Genomic DNA, 23,265 nt, shown 5'->3' on the forward strand with positions numbered 1-23,265 from the left:
CTAAGGCAGGAATGAAAGTAGTGAGATATTTTTAGTTTTTCACATAAACTAATTCTAAAAGCATTTTATCTTAAACAAAAATACAATTGACAAAGAAAACATTTTTCAACAATCTCATACTAATTTAAAATTTCAGGAAATAAAATAATATAATAAAAACATTTTTAATGGAACATAATGCATTGCGTTTTCACCCATAATATTTTTTCTAGGCTAATCAGAAAAGGACAAAATCATATTCATGATAAACATTTTGATAAGATAGAATGCTATAGCAAAAAAGACTATGCAAGAAGAAAGTGAAATCATTTTCTCTCTAAGACTGTTAGAAAAATAAAATAAAAATAAAAGAAATAAATGAAAAGAAGATGCACAATCTTGAATTAAATAACAAAATAACAGTAGCAAAATAAATTTAATTGACAACACATGAATAATGCATTATAACATACAATAAGTACAAGGAAAAATTAAATCAAGGGAAAGAATTAAATAGTCAGGGTTAAAGCGCGTAAACGTTATCTTTAGAGAGAAAACACCCCACTACACGAGTAAGAAATTCTGATTGCACTCCTCTCCCAAGATACGACAACCCATTGGTTTCGATCGTGTGCAGCAAAAGGATCCCCGAACCTTATGAATATCAATGTTCTTAATTACTCTCAAGAAATAAGTTTTTATAAGAGAAGAAATAGAAAATTTAGGGAGAAAGGAATGAGACTATAGCTTTGTTAGTGTGTTTTTTAGAGAGGAAGAAAGAGATATATATAAGCATAGACCCCCTTATGCAACAACAAAAAAATATGACCGTTGAATAACAACTTAGAGGTATCAAAACAAACTTAACAAATTGTTGACTCATTAAAACAAAATCTTAAGAAAATCTAAAATAAATATTTTAAAATAAAATTAATATAAGTAATATATTTATAAATTTTAAATTATAATACAAATATTTATCAACACAATATTTTCCCGGGTTCAATAAGTATTGCAAACCAAGTTTAGACTTCTTCCCATAATCCACAGATAACGGTTCCAACAACAATGATCCCAAACCAGAACCAGTACCACCGCCAACAGCATTGAAAACCAAGAATCCTTACAAACCAGTGCAATTGTGTGCTAATTTTCAGATACGATCGAGGCATAGTTCAACAATTTCTCTTTCAACTGCAGCATAGATATAGTAATTGGCATTTTCCAGCTAAACAAGGAAGAGAATAGCCATTTTTTTATCTGCATAAGAAAAAATTGACTTACTAGTGTAGTGTCCCCTTGCAAAGTTATTAGGAACATCTTCTTTGCCATAAATTAATTGTTCAGGGTGAAAGAGTTGTCTGTAAGGACCATTTCTTACTTCATCAATAACACTAGGTTCCAAATCAACAAATAAAGCCCTTGGCACATGCTTGCAAGATCCAGTCTCGTTGAAGAAGTGTTGAAAGCATCGTGTGCAATGCCAACTGAGGTGTCACTGCAATTAAGCAGATATAAATGACAATTATTAGGAAAAATAATTAGAATGGATAATTCAAAACAAAAATCAAGTTCTAGTTTTAGAGTAATGAGAAATTATAAGCTTAAAAAGTGATAAAACTATGAATTTGGACTCCAAATGGTACTCTAACACCCCCTGAGAGTACTCCAGAATAACTCAACCAATTAATGGGAGACAATGATAGAAACAACATGAGAAAGTTAAATTATAAGATTCTAGAATCACATTTAAACATATAACTATTGATCAAAGTAGTAATATGTTGATCCAAATTGAAGTGATATTCCTAGTTTTCCAATTTGGCAGAGTTGTCATGCTTGCTGGCTGCTATCGGGAATGCATAGTGTTGTGTGGATAGCAGCCAAAGTTGCTGCCAAATTGTGCTGCTATACCAATAAGCTGTGAAAATTCTTCCCCCTCCTTTCTTTTATTCTTTTATTAGTAAGCCCTTTTTTAGGGTTCAACATGAAACTGAATGATGGCTTCAATTGGACACTGGTCGATGGTCTAGTAGCTAACATTGAATCTGGTACTTAAAAAATATGGTTTTATTATATGATATGACGCCCCATGCTTTTCGACAGCTGGAACATATAAAACCACTCCAAAATCAATAGAAGTACGGCATTCCAATAAAAATAAATTACCAGGTTCAAGATGAGAACATTTTAGGAATGAGCACGAACGAATTAAATACTAAATCTTATTTAATATTTTGTGAGAGTATTAATCTCTTTAAATATTTTGGAAGATAATTTAATTTGAATGTTGGTTTTGTGTATGTGTTTTCCTTGTCCTGAGTGGATGAAACTTTCACAGATAGTTAAGATTCTCAATCCATTATAAACATTTTTATGTGATATATTATTTTCTACTTATGATTTACGAGAACAATAGTACTAGTATTAGGTGGGGTGATTTGAGCGAGCCCGACATTGAATTGAATGTGAGACAAAAGATTATGGTATGGTTAACTTTGCAGAAGCAGTGATCTAAAATTGTGTGTGAATCAGAGGATTATGCTATGATTTCCCTTGCAGTAGTTAATTTATAAAAATACGCTCAGCTATGTTATGCTATGCCCAAGGTTGTTCAATTCCTTGGATACCTTTGCCATGGTACAGTGTAATTCCCACATATAATAGTAATAATATTGTTTAATTCTAAATCATTACTATAAATGATGCGTGTTTGTAAGTAAAATCATATAAAAGGAAATGCGATTTTCAAGAAAAATAATTACTTATGACTGTCAGCGGTGAAAGTATGAATGCAGTAGATTAAAAATAATAAATTTGTATGCTGCCATTATTTTTACACTTCATTGTTAGTTGGATGCTTTAACTAGCTCCAAAATCTGACTATGTTGACATTCTACATGCCCTCTTTTGAGACCAAGCAATAAAACCCAGGCAAAGCCTTCTTTCCATAATTTTAGCTAATCATATAAAGTAAGACAAATTATGAAGCAGTAGTGTTATGGAATGGACTGAGGAAATAAGTTCTTATTTTAGTGCTTATGCAAGGACACTCTCATCCTATTTTAGTGCTTACTTTGTATCCCATTTTAGTGTTTCTCTTAGTACATTCCCTTGGCATGAATGTTGCAGATTGATAATGTACCCATTGAACCAAGAGAATCATCTCTCTCATTCATGAGTAACATCCGGATCATATTATTAGAGTCTGTTTTTTTTTTTTCTTGCTTTTCAATAGGGGCCGGAGGAAAGTGCAATCAATAGGATTTTACTAAGTATTTCTTCCCAAAAGGCCGAAGAACATGAAATTCTTTTTTCCTTTCCATAGGGATGAGATTGCATCTAGCCATAAGAAAAATAGAATTTTGACTAATAAATAACTTCGATAATTACTGAATTTGGATAAGATTTTGGATAAGCTATATTATTCTATGGCTTCATGTGCTTGTTTGGTTCTTGGGATTGGTTCTTTAGAGACATTTATTTGTGGGAGAATCAGATTAGGGATTTTATTTTTGTCTTATCACAGGTCAGCCATCTACTACATGGAATTACTTCTCAACATTTCATGTTTTGTTTCAGTGTTCCTTTATTTGCATCATTATGGTTATCAAATAGCTAGTGACGGTTATCAATCAAGCACCACAGCTGCTTTGTCAACATGGCTTCATTAAAAGCTTTAATTCTTCTGAAACCCAATCCCCGTTTTCATTTTGACCTTGTAAGGTACTCCCAACTCAGCCATTCCAGTTTGTTAGTGTCAAAGCTCCCTTAGTGTGTGTTTGGATGGAGCAATTAAAGTGGGTAAAGTATTTTAACTGAGATATTAAAATGTCTTCTTATAAAATAATCTGTTTGGATAGGATATTTTAGAAGTAATTAAAATGTCATTATTTTATAAAATATTTTAATAGACTAAATTGGAAGAATTTCAAATTCTCACAAAAAATAGAGAAATTAAAATTCTCCATCCAGTCTCAGGCACGCTCTCTCTTCCTCTCAGCCACTCTCTCATGCCACACATGCTCTCTCTTCCTCTCAGCCACTCTCACGCACACGACGCTAGCGCTCTCTCTCCCTCTCTGCACACTAGCTCTCTCTCTTCCTCTCAGTCACTCTCACGCACCACACGTAGCGTTCTCTCACAAGTAAGTTTCCCTTGCGATTTCGACCCACACTCTCGTTGTGCCATGGTGTGTTCATTTTTTTTTGTTAATTTGTGATTTATTTTTTATTTAGTTGTTTGATTCATTGGTTTTGTACTGTGGGTACTCATTGTTTGATTTTTTTTGCTCATTGTTTAATTTCGTTAATTTGTACTGTGGGCATTTTTGCAAATTTGTTAGGAACAGACCCTGCACTGTAGGTGCTTGTGTTTATTCTTCTATAAGAACTTTGGTTTCTTCACTTTGTTTCTTCACTTTGTGTTTATTCACTTTGTGTTTATTCTTCACTTGATGGAACAAGTTGACCTTGTACCTCCAAGCATAAAGCATTTGCAATTAGACCGATTTCTTAAAAATGATAAGGGTTTATTTTGCTTAGACCAAATGATCCACAAAAAAATAAGAACTGGGCAGGGCAAAGTAGCTGTATTTTCTTAGACCAATTTCTTGTATTAAGATTTCATCCTTGAAACCATAGTTAAAATTATTTACTGAAGATGTATTTGCTATTTCCTTTCCTAGCAATATTACATAAACAATACCTTATTTCATGTTATTTAATCATAAACTTTGCAGAATCAAAATTTTCTTATGGAAATTGCTATGATGTTTTATATCTTTTTCCATTCAAATTGATACTTATAATCTTCTACTTTTTTTCTGTTTAGGTTTACTAACACTTTAGTATTGAGACTTGACACCATCTTTGTCCTTCCCTATATTGTTGTTGTCATCCAGGTATGTCTGCATCACTAGTTGCACGGCAGGGACCAACATCTATGGCTGCATTTCAAGTATGTCTGTAGGTTCGGTTGGCAGTGTCTCTTCTTGCGGATGGTCTGGCTGTTGCTGGGCAGGTTAGATATTACTTTGTCCAATCAATGCCTTGCTATGTTACTACATGATGGTTTCATAGCAAAACAGTGGATAAAATAGCAATGATATCCACTTGAATAATGTTTTCTTGTATGAAAAAACTAAAAAGATTTTGGATAACATGAGTTATTCTTTGAATTCATTTTCATTTTTCAATCCTCACTTTCCTGTGAAAAATGGGAAACTGATTAAGTTGTAAAAAAACTTGGTTGGGAATGAAATGAGCTATAGAAAGCCATAATTTTCTCATGTTTTCAATGACCAGTTGAATCATCAATGTGGAATAATTACGCATTTATGTTATCCAATTGATTATAATGTCATTTGCCATCATGAAACAAGTAAAAGGCAATGTTTTTTTCCCTAGTCATTTTTCTTCAATTAGTTTATAGCTTCCAAAATAACATGTCGATTTCAGGCAATTCTTGCGGGCGCATTTGCTAATAAGGATTTTGACAAGGCCACAGCAACTGCGTCACGAGTTCTGCAGGTGCTTTAGAATGTTGAACGAAATACCATCTTTCCTCAGAGACATACATTATGCAAATGTGACGCGCTATTTGTTATACTGCACATGGGTTTGGTTTTAGGATTGGCACTTGCATTCATTCTTGGAACAGGATTGCACTTTGGTGCTAAAATATTTACACAAGATGCTAATGTCCACCACCTCATTCAAATTGGGATCCCGGTAATTGTTCATTTTCAAATTGGAAAGGATATTGGTGTTGTATCTTCCCAACCCCCTAAGCAGGGAGACTTACATAGTTACATTCATGTTCATTCTTTCTTACCAGTTTGTTGCAGTCACTCAACCCCTGAATTCTTTAGCATTTGTTTTTTATGGTATCAACTTTGGGGCATCTGATTTTGCATATTCAGCCTTCTCCATGGTGAGTATTTTCTTCCATTTTTTAATGTTACATGGTATTATGATAAATGGCATATTCAGCCTTCTGCACTAAATATTAAGGACTACTTCATTATGGTAACTCTCAGGTTGTGGTTGCAATTCTTAGCATCATTTGTCTGCTTATTTTGTCATCCGTTGGTGGTTTCATTGGAATTTGGGTTGCTTTGACCATCTATATGGGTCTTAGGGCATTTGCTGGCTTCTGGAGGTAATACTGATTTTTAAGGATTATTATTGCTAATGTTTTCCACCTAATTGAATTGATTCAATGCATTCTCTTTTAGTTAATGAACTAATGTTGATGCAGAATTGGAACGGGATCAGGACCTTGGGAGTTCCTAAGGAGCTCATGACTGCACATGGCAGACACCATAGTTATAGCTTCATATTAGGCCTAGGTTTCAGTGGTGTTTGCTGATTACATTTAAGTGAAGATAAGCTTTCCCTAGGTTTTTAAGTCGCTTAAAAAATTCTTCAGAAAGAATAGGCACTTTTCCCTGTTTGATTGGGCTTGGGGTATTGGTTGAAAAATTTACCTCTGCATCATAAGTATGTACAGAAAAATCTCTAACTCTACTCTCATAGTATCATATATAGTGAAATGAAATGAAATATAGAATCAAGCTTCTGTTTGTAACCATGCAAATATAATTAATTGCATGAATAACGTGAAAATGAAAGATTGCATGGAACGGAACAATCATTAGTGCTGAAAAAAGATGCAGAACTCCTTTCGTTTTTAGGAGATTTGTATATGGTAATCACATCAACTTAGTCCTCATTGCAATATAATTTGAAATCAAAGAATTTATAAGACCAATATCACATTTTAATCATTATTAGAAGATGTCAGACTTTTCGAGATAAAAATTATGTTTGAGATATTCATTAAATTGTCCATTTACCCAAATCCACATCATATCAGAAGCACTTTTTAAAAGAAAAATAAAAATAAAAAGAGCATATCAGAAGAATCAATGCCTTTCACTAGACATGAAAAAGCAAAAGCAAAATAAATATTTAAAAATGAAAATTTGAATTTGATTGAAATTGAAATTTCATTGAAATTGAATTATCTGATCCAAACAAGGAAATTAAAATACAAGAAATTGAATTACCTCATCCAAATAAAATATTTACAAAATGAAAGGAATTTAAATCAAGACAATCAAAATATTATGTATTTGAATTTCCTAAAAAAATTTAAATCCTCCATTCAAACACATAGTTATTGTCAAATAAGAAAAGGCATAGTTTCTTAGAGCCAAGCTTGGCATCATCGTATGTCAAGGTCAGAATTTAGACTTATACAAGAAAATTTGTGTAATATAAGCATTGTATTTTAGTTTGTGCTTAAAGAATAATTATATTTATTATAATATTTTGCATGACTTTGACTGCAAATTTAGTGGTCTGTTATTAGATGAGTAAACTTTTTGAATATTGGTGCAATGGTAACATTTTAAATATAATGTTTTTATGGAAAAAAAAATCATTTCTAATATTCTTAACCAATGACTTAAAAGCAATGGTTTCCATAATTATATTTTTACATTTGTATTTTCCTTTAATTACTAGTTTATAAATTTTAATGTTATTAAATTACAAATTTTTGTGATCTTTTGTCTTATGGCATGCAAGCGTTTATATATTAGTTCTTATTGGTATTTTGAATTTGATACAATATATTATAAGCTTAGAATGGCTTAAATTCACCTTCGTTCTCAATCTAATTAACCCTTGTGATAGAATTAAAAGACTAGGGAAATGCTGGAATAATTTTATCTTCACAAAACTAAAGGGGTCTAATTGGAGAGAGTCACTGCCTCCAACATCTTAGAGACCACAAAATTAATGTTACATATGTTAACTGAAAACATGTTCATATAGCTCATAATGATTTGATTTGGGAGGATATTCAGATATTTCAATTGAAACTTGTATGTTATGATAATTGGATATACTAAACCGACACATTTTTGTTATTTACTAACTCTTACAATTCATTTTGTATTTGAGGCTGAATTTAATATTCTTGACGCATCCAATAAAAGGAAAAAGAAGAAGAAGAAGAAAATCCTACAGAGTGTAGGAGAGTGCTAGAGGCAATTTAAGTCCGATTTGACCTCCAAATGGGCTCTAGCAGAAGGCAAGAAGGATGACGACAACAAAGTATGTGACAAGCACGAAATTAGCAAAGAGAACTGGAACCAATTGTTGTCAAAGTCGTAGAGACCCTTAATGAGAGGTTAGTTGTGGTCCTTCAACTTTTTGAAATTTACATTTACAATTGATTTAAGCATTTTTTTTATATATTGTCTATTTCTCACAAGATGTTAGAAAGAAGGTGCAATCTATACAAAAACAAAACAATGTCCCTCACGTGTTTGTCTTGTGAGAGTTATGATTTTCTTGAACAAAAGTTAATAGAGGAAAAACAAAAAAAAATGAGCATCCCAATCTGAGAGCATTGAAGCAATCGTTGATCCTTCATTTCCCATTAGACAACACGTGAAGTGGAAGATGGCTCGCACAAAAAAATCGAGTTAGATGACATCTGAGGCGGCACGCCAAATTATTAATAGGACTGTAAGTTAATTTTTAGTTTCAATTGTCTCTATGTATAATAAAACAATAGTTCGTAAACAGTTTGATATTTTGTTGATTGCAGGATTCCCTAGAAGAGGAGTCCGCACAAGGTAGCTTTGTAGCTCATAGACGTCAGGATGTATTGACTACTGCCATTAGGCGACCAGAGCACCCTGGATGTGTCCCCTGCACCAAAACATTGAAAAGACAACATGATTACACACCCAAATACACCAACAAGACAGCAAAGTAGCCACCAAGGAAACAAAACAAAGCAACTGAAACCAGCATTTGCCAGCATAAAGCCCAACACTTTTCCAGCTCATTTAGCTCCAGAAACCAAAACCCATTAACACAACAAGGCACCTCTACAAAAACATAAATGAAAACATGGGTAGGCACAAAAATTGAAACTTGAAAAAAGGAACTCCTTCGGAAGTGTCACGAACGAGGTCAGGTTCTAAGGAGAGGTGCATTTCTTCTTCGGATTCAGGATAAGGTTTTGTGAAGGGGGCAAGGTTGTTGTTACATTTATGGCTTAACAACTTTGAGCGGAAGAGGTTGTTGAGAGTGCATAGGTTTCTTACGGTAGGGGCACACATCTAAGCTGAAACTTGAGTGCGAGATCTTCAATCTTCTTTGCGAACTCTTCGTCAGAGAAAGGCTCCAACCTAGCACTGCAAGCCCTTCTCCAACTCCACCTGCACATGAGGATAATGAAGAAGAAGCTATAGTGTTTCACGAAATGACACACTAGGGTTCAAGCGGCTCACTAAACAACACACTAGGGTTTGCATTTTGGACGATGAAGGGGAAGAGATTGCAGAAGTAAGGATTTGAGAAGAAGAAGGGGAATGAGGAAGAACGTGTTATGGACCATTGCAACAAGTTCTCTGGGGAGATTCTGGCGAGCCTCGGGTTTGAGCGGCGCTACCTAGGTACGTAAACTCGAGAAGAGAGGAAGAGGCGCGATGTACAGAGGAATCGGCGCGAGTTTAAATTAAAAAAAAAATAAGGCCTATGACGATGCCTTTATAAAACCGCCTTTGAATAATTGCGATTATTTACAAAAATACCACGTGTTTTTAAAGACGACGGTTGTTTTAGGACCGTCCTTGATACAGTGTCATAGTAGTGCTATTTTGTAGTAGTGAAGGCAACTACTAGTTGGATTCCAGTTAAAGTAAGTCATTTAAATAATGTTTGATTTCTTCAAAATGACATTTTATTACTTTATACACTAATTTTGGGATAACTTTGAACATCTTATTGAATTTAGTGTAATAAGAAAAGAGGAAGCACCGAGTGCGGCTATTATGGAATGCATTGGATGTCAACCATAGTCCTAGGAGGTTTCAAGGATAATAGAGAAAATGATAATTGTTTACTTCAAAACTAATTTTATTTGTTATAGTTGTTATTATTTATACTATTTAAGTTATGTTTTATTATATCATGTAGTATTTTACTGATCCAAAACCATTGGAACCAGAGAGAATAAAGACAATTTGTATTCAGTGGGCAAGATGTTTACTAAGAATTAAAAATGAAGCACTAAGTAGTGTTTAAGAAATTTTGCAAATGTTAGACTTATGTAAATCTTAGGTTATAGATTATATTTATATATTGACATTATTGTATTTATTAGTATTTATTCAATAATAATTTGAATATAATATATACTTTCTAGATTGATTTGGTTTTGGCCTAGATTGGTTCTATTTTTAATTTGCAAGATTGGGTTCATTTAATAAATAAACTTAAAGAAATGTAAAAACAACATTAGTTAACCGATGTTGTATTGTGTTATACAACATCGGTTTTGGCAGCATCGATGTCATTTATGCTTTATTTTTGTTATTTGCTACTACTATACTACATCGTTTTGTGAAGAACCGATGTTCTATAGTGAATTTAAACATTGGCTTTTATAACTAATGTTAAAAATGACCTACTTTTAACGACATTCGTTTCAACATCGATTCAAAATCGATGTTGAATGTCCAAAATAACCGATGTTAAAAGCATTTTTCCTAGTAGTGTATAATAATAATTGATAGGGTAGGTATGAAGCTTCATCGGTGTGTAATTTTTGTCCTCTAAGTTTGCTAAAAATTAACTTATAAGCCAGCTAAAAATTAAGAATTGAAAAATTAGAAGTTAGTTAAAAGTTTATAAAATAGTTTTTTTAATTGAAAGTATTTGATAAAATTAGTTGATAAGTCAACTGATAAATATCAAATGACATATTTAACATTTATAATATTTGAATTTTATTTCTAATAACTTATCATTTGAATGTAAGAACGTAAAATTATATACGATGGTTTTCTCAAACAACAAAACAAACGATAAGAAGGGTTTTTAAATTAAATAAAAGGGTAAAATGAAATTTTAAATGAAATAAATTGAGATGAAAAAAAATAGTAACTTATAAACTAGCTAGCTTATTTTCCATAAGTTACTTCAAGTAGCTTATCAAAATAAGCTACTTGAAATAACATATGAAAAATAATCTACTAAAATATGCTCATGTTCCAAAACAAGTTTATTTTGGTCAAAAGAGCTTGTTAGTCAAAAGAGTTTATAAACTCCTTAAAAGCATTACCAATATAGACCATATTTTTTTGTTGAGATTTTGAGGGTGGTAAAAATTAATGGTCATGCTTTTACGTTGATGCCTTTACTATAATTTGTTGGAAAATGTTTATCCTTATTTAGTAAAGGTTTGTTAGACTTCTCAGTAAGTACTAACAAATCATTGGTCCAAGTAAAAGTAGACTTGATCTCTTTAAGTAAAGTCTTGAGTTCGAATTTTCTATATGGAAACAACGTGGTTGGGAGCAAGATTTCACTAAAGGTATATATAGTCAGCTTCTTTGACAAATTAATAATCAACAAAGTCGATGAATATTTCGTACCAATATCCCAATTAAAAAAATTCTCTAAAAATATTTATAAGAGAAGAAAATAAGAAGTTAAATGAATTGAACTTCTCATGCATAAGCTAAGATGAAATAATTATGCACTTAACTTTATAAAATAAAACCCCTCTCATTTTACTTCTCAAAAAGCTTTAGTGCATAATTAAGTTAATTTTAATTAGTTTATAAAGATAAACTCGGTTTATTTTTCCTTCTTAATTATTTCCTTTTTCTGTAAGTGTATATGGAAAATTTTATCCAAACAAAGCCTAAAAGAATACCTCTTTTTATCATCTAATTAAAGTTCTTTACTTTCTTGTTAGAATTAAACCCTAAACAATTTAATAAAATGCAAATTATTTCTAAGGTGCATATGCAAGGGAAAACCTTCATGGTTTAAGAAACTCATAAATTTGTTATGTTTCAATTATTAATTTTATTATTGGTTTGTTATAGTAAAGACCTCCAGCTGATTTATTAAAAAAATTATTCTTTTGTTTATTATTATCAAAATATGTGAAGATGAGCACAAGAACGAGCCTATGTTCTATTGAAAACAAGCATGAAAATGAAGACCATGACTTGCAAGAACATCATCACAAGAATAAATATTGAAGTTGTGCAAAAATGTAAGAAAATGAAAATATACATTCGACTATGATTGTGCAAGAAAATCGTGCCATTGTGAATGGGCCCACCTAGACAAGATGGGTCATAAAAAGGAAAATAAAACATAAAATATTCAAATTATTGTAGCAATTTTAAACTAAAAAAAAAGGAAGAACCAAAAAGAATATTCAATTGTGGCGTCTTGAAGATGTGCTATAAATTACAATATTTTTGCGTTTGTTACGGCTACCAAAATTAATTTAACTATTAGTAACCTCTTACTTTATTGTAGTCATTGGTGCCATAAGGATTGTTAAGGAAACAAAAAGGTAATTTTGATGTATGAATATGGTACTTTTCTCACCATTGATGGTTGACACCCTCAAGGATGGATAGGACATGCATTGGTACATGCTGAATGAAGAGCTCAAACCCTTAAGTGGCCTTGGAAAATCTTAAGTTAGGTGTGAGAATGTCCAATGTGTATTGGTGTAGCTAACTAAAGGCTAGTAAATCTTGCCTACTAAAACCTAACTATCTCAACTGATTATTCGTACATTTTCAGATCAATCTAAAGAATGCACGGGTATAATTATGGGAATTCAGAAAAAATGACAATGGTATTGACATTGACATCAAGAAAATTTATGTTATGTTCGATAAGATATTTCAATTAATTCTTAACTTTTTTACTAGCTAAAAATCTTGTTTGACTTTTCAATAAACAAGACTTTTTAGTAGTTTCTTAGTAGCTTTTAGTGTTTTTTGAAACGCTACCTGAAGTAATATTTTTTAAAACACTAGCTTCTAACTTCTAGCTTTTGTATTTTCTTTCATTTTTATCCTCAATATATTTATCCAATTTCCTAGTTATCCTTTTTATATAAATCATATTTTATTATTTTTCTATCATTTTATACTTTTCAACTACTTCAACAGTTAATTTTACCAAACACTTATAATTTGATAAGCTAGCTTTTCAGCTTCCAGCTAACTTTTCAGCTAGTTTTACTGAACATAAATTTAAATAACGAGCGTGAACATGTGATTACTCATTTGGTGTTGATCTTTGTGAATCTCCATGGAGTATTTGTGATAGGCTTGTGTGTGTTGATTATTGTGCTTGAGCTTAATACTAAGTGATTATGATAAATATGTGATAACTCCATTTTATGCTTAACCTTTTTGGTACACATAAGTGCAATTATTTCATTTATCCCTTATTTAAAGCCTTATTACTACATTCTTTTAGTAAAAACTTTAGTTTTTAGGCATCTTTGTAATTATATAAATTTAGAATTTATTCTTATGTTTTTAGGCTTTTGATATATTGAAATTGGAGCTAGGTTTCCAAGCAGCTCAAGATCAAGGTCAAGGCAAACAGTTCTCATTGGTCCAACCAATAGAGTCTAGCTCAACTAGACACAAGCCAGAAAGCATTATATTCCCAAAGGAGTTATGACCTAGCTAAAGCAAGTGCTCAATGGACTAAAAATAATCAATAACACCTTAGAGCATCCACGAAGGAGTTATGACCTAGCTAAAGCAAGTGCTTAATGGACTAAAAATAGTCAGTAACACCTTAAAGCATCCACAATGAAGATCTCATTCCTTGGATCTTAACCAAATTTTTGTGGACCCTATGTGCCACCTCAACTTTGAAGATAGCTACAAACTTTTTACTCCAACAATGATCTTATTAAGAACTTAAATTGGGTCTCACATATTAACTCACATGTTTATAATTCTATATTTATATATTTTTTCTTTAAAATGATAATTCATTTGAATTTTAAATTAGGAGTAATAAATATACCAAAAAAGGCTAGCCTAGTCAAACCATTTTGCATGCCCAACCAAAAGTGCTCTAGTGATCATTATTGGAGCTCTAACCCAACAATAAATGTTGTGCTACAATTATTAGTTCAAATACTTAGTATTTACTTTTTCAAAAATTATAAACTCATAATCCAAAAATCACTTAATATACATACTAAAAGCATATGTCAATCTAGTATTTACACACCATTCACATTTCCATACACATCCTCCTTTAGTACAAGTTAAATTCACTTAGAGAAGCAATAAGCCACAGTTTAAGCATCTCTTAAACATCATTCATAACTCACCATTCACATCTTAACCATACAATTGAATTCTCTTACTAGCACTTGGTTGATTGCAATTTTCTTAATCAAAAACAATTTGATGAATTTAAATAATAAAGGAACAAGTTTCATAATTCAAATTAATTACAAGCACAAAACTCAATGGTCACAAGTCGCATAATTTAAGCATAACCAGCCATCAAACTTAGCATAGGATCTTATCTATAACTCATTCCCATATTCACTATTCAGTCAATTGCATTTCATTCCATTAAAGCTTTTAAACCACTAAAGGCATTATGAAATAGACTTTACAAGGAAGTGTAATCATGTATATTGGTCACGATAATGATAATTTACATAATCATCACATGCATATCCCAAAAAATGTTTTTTAAGCAATTCAATCAATTGTTTTGAGTTGGGGTTTGCCAAATAGTGAGAGATCAACATCGTTCTTTCAACGTCATAATTAATTATTATATATAACAATAGCAACGAGTATAGGTGTTATACGATGAGTCATAATTCGACAATAAAAATCCCAAAAGCTTGAAGAGTGGACAACTCCTAATCCTCTACATACACCAAAACATGGAATACTCCTTACTCCCCCTTACCCAAGGGTTTGCAAGAATCTTTAAGAATACTTTGTGATGTTGTCTTCTATGTGTAGATTCCACTTAATCTTTTAATCAACATAAAACACTCTACGAAAATATAACGACAAATGAAGACTATCAAATTAAAGAACACCATGGTAACTAAAATTTCCAATTAAAAATTTGAATTTACTAAATTAAATTGGAGTCAAGATTGTGCACAAACCTCAAAGGAAAATCAAGCTTATGAAGGTGAGACCATGACTAGCTTGAGAAAAAGAGTAGACAAATTGAGTGATGCATGTTGGTTTGGAAGAAAGAAGTGTTAAGAATTTGATTTGAGAAATATGAGGACAATGTTGCTTTTGTGGGTGTTGGCAATTTACACTGTGAATGAAGAAATTTTAGAAAGGGTGATGGTGATGTGTTTTTCTTGATTTTGTGAGGCAGGGATTATTGAAATTGGATGGTACGAGACAAGGGAAAGTTAATTACTGGAATAATAAGGCCTCAAGAATTATTTTATGATGGTTTAAAGAAAATAAGTGAATAAATGTTGGCTAATGGATGTGGAATATTGGTATTTGGCATGAGATATGTTGGCACTTACTACTATAAGACTTGTAAAGAAATTAAGTGGCAAAGGTGTTTTTGTGACCCATAGAGTTATAAGAATGTGCTCATATTACTTCGATGATAAAAGAATTAGATGGTGAGGTTTCACTGAAGGGAGCCATAAGGTGATTTTTTTTTTAAGAATATGAATGAAATTGAATTAATAAATTTAGAAGTAGTAAAAATTAAATCTGGTATAAGTTTAATTAAATGACATAGTAGGATATAATTTAGGATACAATTGAATCATCACATTTAAAATTTAGACACAAGGATAACTATTTAAAATACCAGGAATAACTATGACAATTATTTTAGAGAATACAATTAGTGGACCAAACAAGAATTATTATAACAATTGATTACGAATTTAATTTGAGTATACAAGAGGGTTAAGGATAAAATCTTGACCTTATTGAGATTGTACAAAATACCAGTATGATTATTTCTGAACTTGGATCATTCTAGGGAATAAAAATTATGCTCTCTAATTGACCATTTTGACTCTAAATGAACTCTAAAATGTATAGTCCTCATCATAGGTATTAGTGATTATGAAATCACTAACGGCATGTACTTGTCACTAAGACACTAGCTACTCTCCATTCATAAGCATTAATCCAACAAGCTAATAGCAAGAATGATAACTACACTATGTTAAAAAGAATATCATAATTTTCCATAAACATATAACTAATACAAACAAACAACCAAACACATATAACCAATATGCTATAGCAACTTATAAGCTAACACCTCTAAACATGATGTTACACATCAAGGGACTTGTTCTTCTTCTTCTTTTTTCTAGGAGAAAATATATACCCTCCTCCACACATGTAAATAAGTCCTCTTGGAGTTGACTAACTAATTGCTAATGTTAAAATCAAATCATGAAAATTATATAATTAAAAAAGAAGGAATAATGTTTCAAATTATTGTGCTCAAACTATACCATAAGATTAACATGATTAGATAATAATTTAAACTTAATCATGACAAGAAAATGGGCATGAACATGATTGTGAGTTTTAGAGTATGGGGGTAATAATTAATATGACATTGATGGAGGATAATTGATTGAATAGATAAATTTTTTTAAATTAGCATTATGAATAGATCAATTGTATTACCTTGAGATTGGGATCGAGACTCTCTGGTTTGTTTGCCCTATGTGTTGAGCAAGGTTTCATTGGTTGGTGGATGGTCAAAAGTGGTTTAGAGCTTGGAAAATAAATAATATAAATTCCTCTCTTTATTTATTTGAAGTTTAATTGACATGCTATGTCAAATTCTAATAACTTCATTTTTCCTATTTGACTCTTTGCTAATTCCTACTTTTGTTACCATCAAAATAATTTTGAACTTGTGGATTTGGATCCCATTAGAAAGGCACTAGCTTGTCTCTACTAAATAATCTGTAATTGCCATGTAAGTCAAATTGGAACAAACCAAACCATGAAAAGAAATATTCAATTTCATTATAAATCATTTTCCACCATATGCCATTTTATACTTAACTAGCTAAGTAATTTGTTTGTATGACATAGATGTTATTGCAACTTGATAGTATGTTGAATTTTCAAATTGGTATGATATTTAATTATTTGTATAGGATCAATTGATACCAAGGTGTCAACTTATATTTTGACACAAAATCTTATCTATCCATTTTAATTTAATATAATGGTTATTAGTAATTCACTTAAAAATCTCATGTGCTATTCACTAAACAAAACTCACATGACCACTCTTTTTCTCTTTGATGAATGTTTTACACAAATTTACCTTGTAACTTTTGTTTTCACATCTCTTTAGAAACACATATTTTGATGTTAAATTTGGTGGCTTTGTCACTCTACACCACCATGGATCATTCCTATATGAAATCAATTTTGTGCATTGAAATTCTTGGTGAGCTATCCATTTATGCATTGCTACTCCGTCGTGGTTCCAAACTCGAAACACTTGGATTCGAACTCCCAATTCTTCTAATCATAAGAAAACACCAAGACAATCGAAGAGTTTCATAGTGAGGTTTGTCTAACTTTTTAATCTTCATTAGTTTATTTGTATTTCTTTAACTATAAATCTTAATGACTAAAACTTGATGGTTTACCTTTCTTTGAGAATTTTATAAGGCTACAAAAATTTTAAAGATCTTGTTATTATCTTTGCCCACCCAACAGTGTCACATAAAAGTTCCTACTGTAGCCTCCCTTCCATCCTTTTTTTTTTATCAAATTGCAACAAAAATAAATTGTGCCCCTCGATACTGCAACCACCCTCATCCCCTTTATCATTTTCCACATTCACTTAATTTGATTAATGATTTGATGTATATGTGCCGCTTCGTTATTTGTTCTTTATGATTATATTTGTGTTAATTCTCAAACATCTCTATGACTACAAATTGAAGTAAATTGTGGTTGATCTTGGTTTAATTACCAAATTATAGACAAGGAGTGTTTGATGGTTGTCTAGTGAATACGTAATTAGCTAATATCATAAAAATTATGTTCATTTGTTTTCAAGCATTCAATCATTAGTCTCATGTCAAATTCTTACCGGGTGTAAGATATCCTCACGAAGAAAGTTAATATGACCAAAGATCTAAAGAAGATTGAGATGGTGCAAGATTGTGATTCTTGGCCATGCATCTTGCCCGTTGCATATGAGAAAACATTATAAATGAATTCATATTCAATGGCTGAAATTATAATTGTTCATTCTATTTGAGATTTTAGTTTTAACTTTCAGATTACATGCTCAAACTATCTACATTCAATGACATAACAATGACAAATGGTGCAAGGCCACAATAGGTGTTAAGAATCAAGATGTGTTGGTGAGAAATAGACCAACCTCTCTATACCATGACTGTTGTTGGACGTACATAGTCATGCCATCCAAAGGAAGTGAGGAAATGGTTATGCAAGCTCCATTGGAGCTTGTAGGCCTAGGATCTTCTTCATCAATGGATTCCTTTGCTTCTTGGAAGATGAATGGCAGCGGAATGGAGAAGGAAGAGAGAGAGGAGACGCCACTTCAAGAAGAAGATGAGTCTAGAAGAAGCTCACCACCATAGGAGGCCATGGATAAGAGCTTAGAGGAAGAAGGAGATGAATGAAGGGAGAGGGAGAGAAGAGCACGAAATTTTGTGCTCCAAATGAGCTTTGAAATCTGAAGTTTAATATTCAAATGATCAAAGTTCAAAAAAATACACACACATGACCTCTATTTATAGCCTAAGTGTCACACAAAATTGGAGGGAAATTCAAATTTCACTTGAATTTGAAATTGAATTTGTGGAGCCAAACTTTGGAGCCAAAATTTCACTAATTATGATTAGTGAATTTTAGTAATGGTTCAGCCCACTAATCCAAGATCAATTCCAAGATTCTCCACTAAGTGTGCTTAGGTGTCATGAGGCATGAAAAGCATGAAGGACATGCACAAAGTGTGACTATATGATGTGGCAATGGGGTGTAGTAAGCAAATGCTCACCTCCTCCTCTAAAATTTAATTGGATTGGGCTTCTACCAATTCAATTAAATTTATTTCCAACCACACACATCAAATATCCACTTAGTGCATGTGAAATTACAAAACTACCCCTAATACAAAAACTAGTCTAGGTGCCCAAAAATACAAGGGCTGAAAAATCCTATAGTTCTAGGGTACCCTACCTACAATATGGAGCCCTATATACAAGGACCAAATATAATGACATCCTAGTCTAATATGTACAAAGATAATTGGACCCAACCTTGGCTCATGGGCTCAGAAATCTACCCTAAGGTTCATGAGAACCCTAGGGCCTTCTTCAGCAGCTCTAGCCCAATCTTCTTGGAGCCTCTTGCTCATGGTTCTAGTGATTGGTCCCTTCCTAGGGAGGATTGCATCATCCCCTTCCCCTTGAAGAGGATTTGACCTCAAATCTGTTAGTTCCTCCTCCTCAATATCAACTCCACCTGCAAAAGGAGTTAAATCAGAAATGTTAAAAGTGGTGCTGACTCCATACTCTTCTGGGAGGTCCAACCTATAGGCATTGTTATTGATCCACTCCAAAACCTGAAAAGGTCCATCCCCTCTAGGGCTAAGCTTGGATTTCCTTTTAGTAGGTGTTAGTGTTTGGCTCTACTGAGCTTTAAAAGATTGGCTAAGATTTTGTTAAAACATAAACACTTAGACAATGAAGGAAAGCTGGAGTTGCTGCACATGATGTCCAACGGTATGTCAAGGAATAAGATCGGGCTGCACAATGCACAAGGCAAGATAAAATGTCAAATGAAGAATTGAAGTTGCAGGATCCACGATGTCGGATACAATGTCCTGACATCCTGCTCGAGAATACTGGAGTTGCTGTACAATGCAAGATAAAAGTCAAGTGCAGAAGTGAAGCTGCAGGATCCACGATGTCGGATACAATGTCCTGACATCCTGCCCGAGAATACTGGAGTTGCTGTACAATGCAAGATAAAAGTCAAGTGAAGCATTGAAGCTGCAGGATCCAAGATGTCGGATACGATGTCCTGACATCTGGCCCGAAAATACTGGACATATAAATCTGTTATATCTTTAACAGATTATTGTGCAGTTAGCAAGAGATAAGAAGATCTATCTTTAGGAACGAATTAAAAGATCATTATGGTTCGAATTTCAAAGTAGAAGAGTTCGTTCAGGGATTAAAGATTAAAGTTTAAAGATTCAAACTAAAAGATCAAAAGTTATCTTTTAGTTCTTTAACTGCAGATTTTCAGGAAGAAGATAGATCTCCTCCAGCATCAAGAACTTGCAGCCCAGAATCGTACACGGCTATATAATCATGGAGGCTGCACGAGTTCAGTACCAAGTCCGGGATTGAAGAGTTATTTTGTGAGTTTTGGGACTTGAGTGATTTGTGAGCCACCTTGATGGTACCCTAACATCAAGTGTTGGACCTATGTGTGTAGAGTTGATCTCTTGTGTCTAGAGTTGATCTCTAGTGTGTAGAGTTGATCTCTTTTGTTCAGAGTTGATCTCTGGTGTGTCTTTGACTTAATTGTAAACACGGGAGTGTGAGTGAGAGGGAGTGAGCAGAGGTTCTCATATCTAAGAGTGGCTCTTAGGTAGAGATCGCACGGGTAGTGGTTAGGTGAGAAGGTTGTAAACAGGGGCTGTTAGACCTTGAACTAACACTATTGAGAGTGGATTTCCTCCCTGGCTTGGTAGCCCCCAGATGTAGGTGAGGTTGCACCGAACTGGGTTAACAATTCTCTTGTGTTATTTACTTGTTTAATCTGTTCATACAGACACATATAAACTGCATGTTCTGAAGCGTGATGTCGTGACATCCTGTACGACATCTGTCCCCTGGTATCAGAATTTCAATTGGTATCAGAGCCAACACTCGAAATCACAGAGTGAGATCTAGGGAGATAAATTCTGATGAACATGGAGAGAGAAGGCGGACCAGTGAACAGACCACCAATTCTTGATGGAAGCAACTATGAATATTGGAAAGCAAGAATGGTGGCCTTCCTCAAATCACTGGATAGCAGAACCTGGAAAGCTGTCATCAAAGGCTGGGAACATCCCAAGATGCTGGACACAGAAGGAAAGCCCACTGAAGAATTGAAGCCAGAAGAAGACTGGACTAAAGAAGAAGACGAATTGGCACTTGGAAACTCCAAAGCTTTGAATGCTCTATTCAATGGAGTTGACAAGAATATCTTCAGACTGATCAACACTTGCACAGTGGCCAAGGATGCGTGGGAGATCCTGAAAACCACTCATGAAGGAACCTCCAAGGTAAAGATGTCCAGACTGCAACTATTGGCTACAAAATTCGAAAATCTGAAGATGAAGGAGGAAGAGTGTATTCATGACTTCCACATGAACATTCTTGAAATTGCCAATGCTTGCACTGCCTTGGGAGAGAAGATGACAGATGAAAAGCTGGTGAGAAAGATCCTCAGATCCTTGCCTAAGAGATTTGACATGAAAGTCACTGCAATAGAGGAGGCCCAAGACATTTGCAACATGAGAGTGGATGAACTCATTGGTTCCCTTCAAACCTTTGAGCTAGGACTCTCGGATAGGGCTGAAAAGAAGAGCAAGAACTTGGCGTTCGTGTCCAATGATGAAGGAGAAGAAGATGAGTATGACCTGGATACTGATGAAGGTCTGACTAAGGCAGTTGTGCTCCTTGGAAAGCAGTTCAACAAAGTGCAGAACAGAATGGACAGGAGGCAGAAACCACATGTCCAGAACATCCCTTTCGACATCAGGAAAGGTAGCAAATACCAGAAAAGGTCAGATGTAAAGCCCAGTCACAGCAAAGGAATTCAATGCCATGGGTGTGAAGGCTATGGACACATCATAGCTGAATGTCCCACTCATCTCAAGAAGCAGAGGAAAGGACTTTCTGTATGTCGATCTGATACAGAGAGTGAACAAGAAAGTGATTCTGACAGAGATGTGAATGCACTCACTGGGAGATTTGAATCTGCTGAAGATTCAAGTGATACAGACAGTGAAATCACTTTTGATGAGCTTGCCACATCCTATAGAGAACTATGCTTCAAAAGTGAGAAGATTCTTCAGCAAGAAGCACAACTGAAGAAGGTCATTGCAGATCTGGAGGCTGAAAAGGAGGCACATAAAGAGGAGATCTCTGAGCTCAAAGGAGAAGTCGGTTTTCTGAACTCTAAGCTGGAAAACATGACAAATTCAATAAAGATGCTGAATAAAGGCTCAGATACGCTTGATGAGGTGCTGCTGCTTGGAAAGAATGCTGGAAACCAGAGAGGACTTGGATTTAATCCTAAGTCTGCTGGCAGAACAACCATGACAGAATTTGTTCCTGCTAAAAACAGGACTGGAGCCACGATGTCACAACATCGGTCTCGACATCATGGAATGCAGCAGAAAAAGAGCAAAAGAAAGAAGTGGAGGTGTCACTACTGTGGCAAGTATGGTCACATAAAGCCCTTTTGCTATCATCTACATGGCCATCCACATCATGGAACTCAAAGTAGCAACAGCAGAAAGAAGATGATGTGGGTTCCAAAACACAAGGCTGTCAGTCTTGTTGTTCATACTTCACTTAGAGCATCAGCTAAGGAAGATTGGTACCTAGATAGCGGCTGTTCCAGACACATGACAGGAGTCAAAGAATTCCTGCTGAATATTGAGCCCTGCTCCACTAGTTATGTGACATTTGGAGATGGCTCTAAAGGAAAGATCATTGGAATGGGAAAGCTAGCTCATGATGGACTTCCTAGTCTGAACAAAGTACTGCTGGTGAAGGGACTGACTGCAAACTTGATCAGCATCAGTCAGCTGTGTGATGAAGGGTTCAATGTAAACTTCACAAAGTCAGAATGCTTGGTGACAAATGAGAAGAGTGAAGTTCTAATGAAGGGCAGCAGATCAAAGGACAATTGTTACCTATGGACACCCCAAGAAACCAGCTACTCCTCCACATGTCTATCCTCCAAAGAAGATGAAGTCAGAATATGGCATCAAAGATTTGGACATCTGCACTTAAGAGGCATGAAGAAAATCATTGACAAAGGTGCTGTTAAAGGCATCCCCAATCTGAAAATAGAAGAAGGCAGAATCTGTGGTGAATGTCAGATTGGAAAGCAAGTCAAGATGTCCCACCAGAAGCTTCAACATCAGACCACTTCCAGGGTGCTGGAACTACTTCACATGGACTTGATGGGGCCTATGCAAGTTGAAAGGAAAAACAGGACTCTGCAAGAGGCTGCTAGGGTCATGCTTCATGCCAAAGAACTTCCCTATAATCTCTGGGCTGAAGCCATGAACACAGCATGCTACATCCACAACAGAGTCACACTGAGAAGAGGGACTCCAACCACCCTGTATGAAATCTGG

The 23,265-nt window shown here is 33.9% G+C and overlaps 1 pseudogene; it reads left to right on the forward strand.

The window, feature by feature from the left end:
• The first annotated feature begins 4,924 nt into the window (after positions 1-4,924).
• Positions 4,925-6,626, forward strand: LOC114378243 (annotated as a pseudogene).
• Positions 6,627-23,265: the final 16,639 nt, after the last annotated feature.

The sequence above is a fragment of the Glycine soja genome, chromosome 12 (genome assembly GCF_004193775.1).
Source record: "Glycine soja cultivar W05 chromosome 12, ASM419377v2, whole genome shotgun sequence".
NCBI classification, from domain to species: domain Eukaryota; kingdom Viridiplantae; phylum Streptophyta; class Magnoliopsida; order Fabales; family Fabaceae; genus Glycine; species Glycine soja.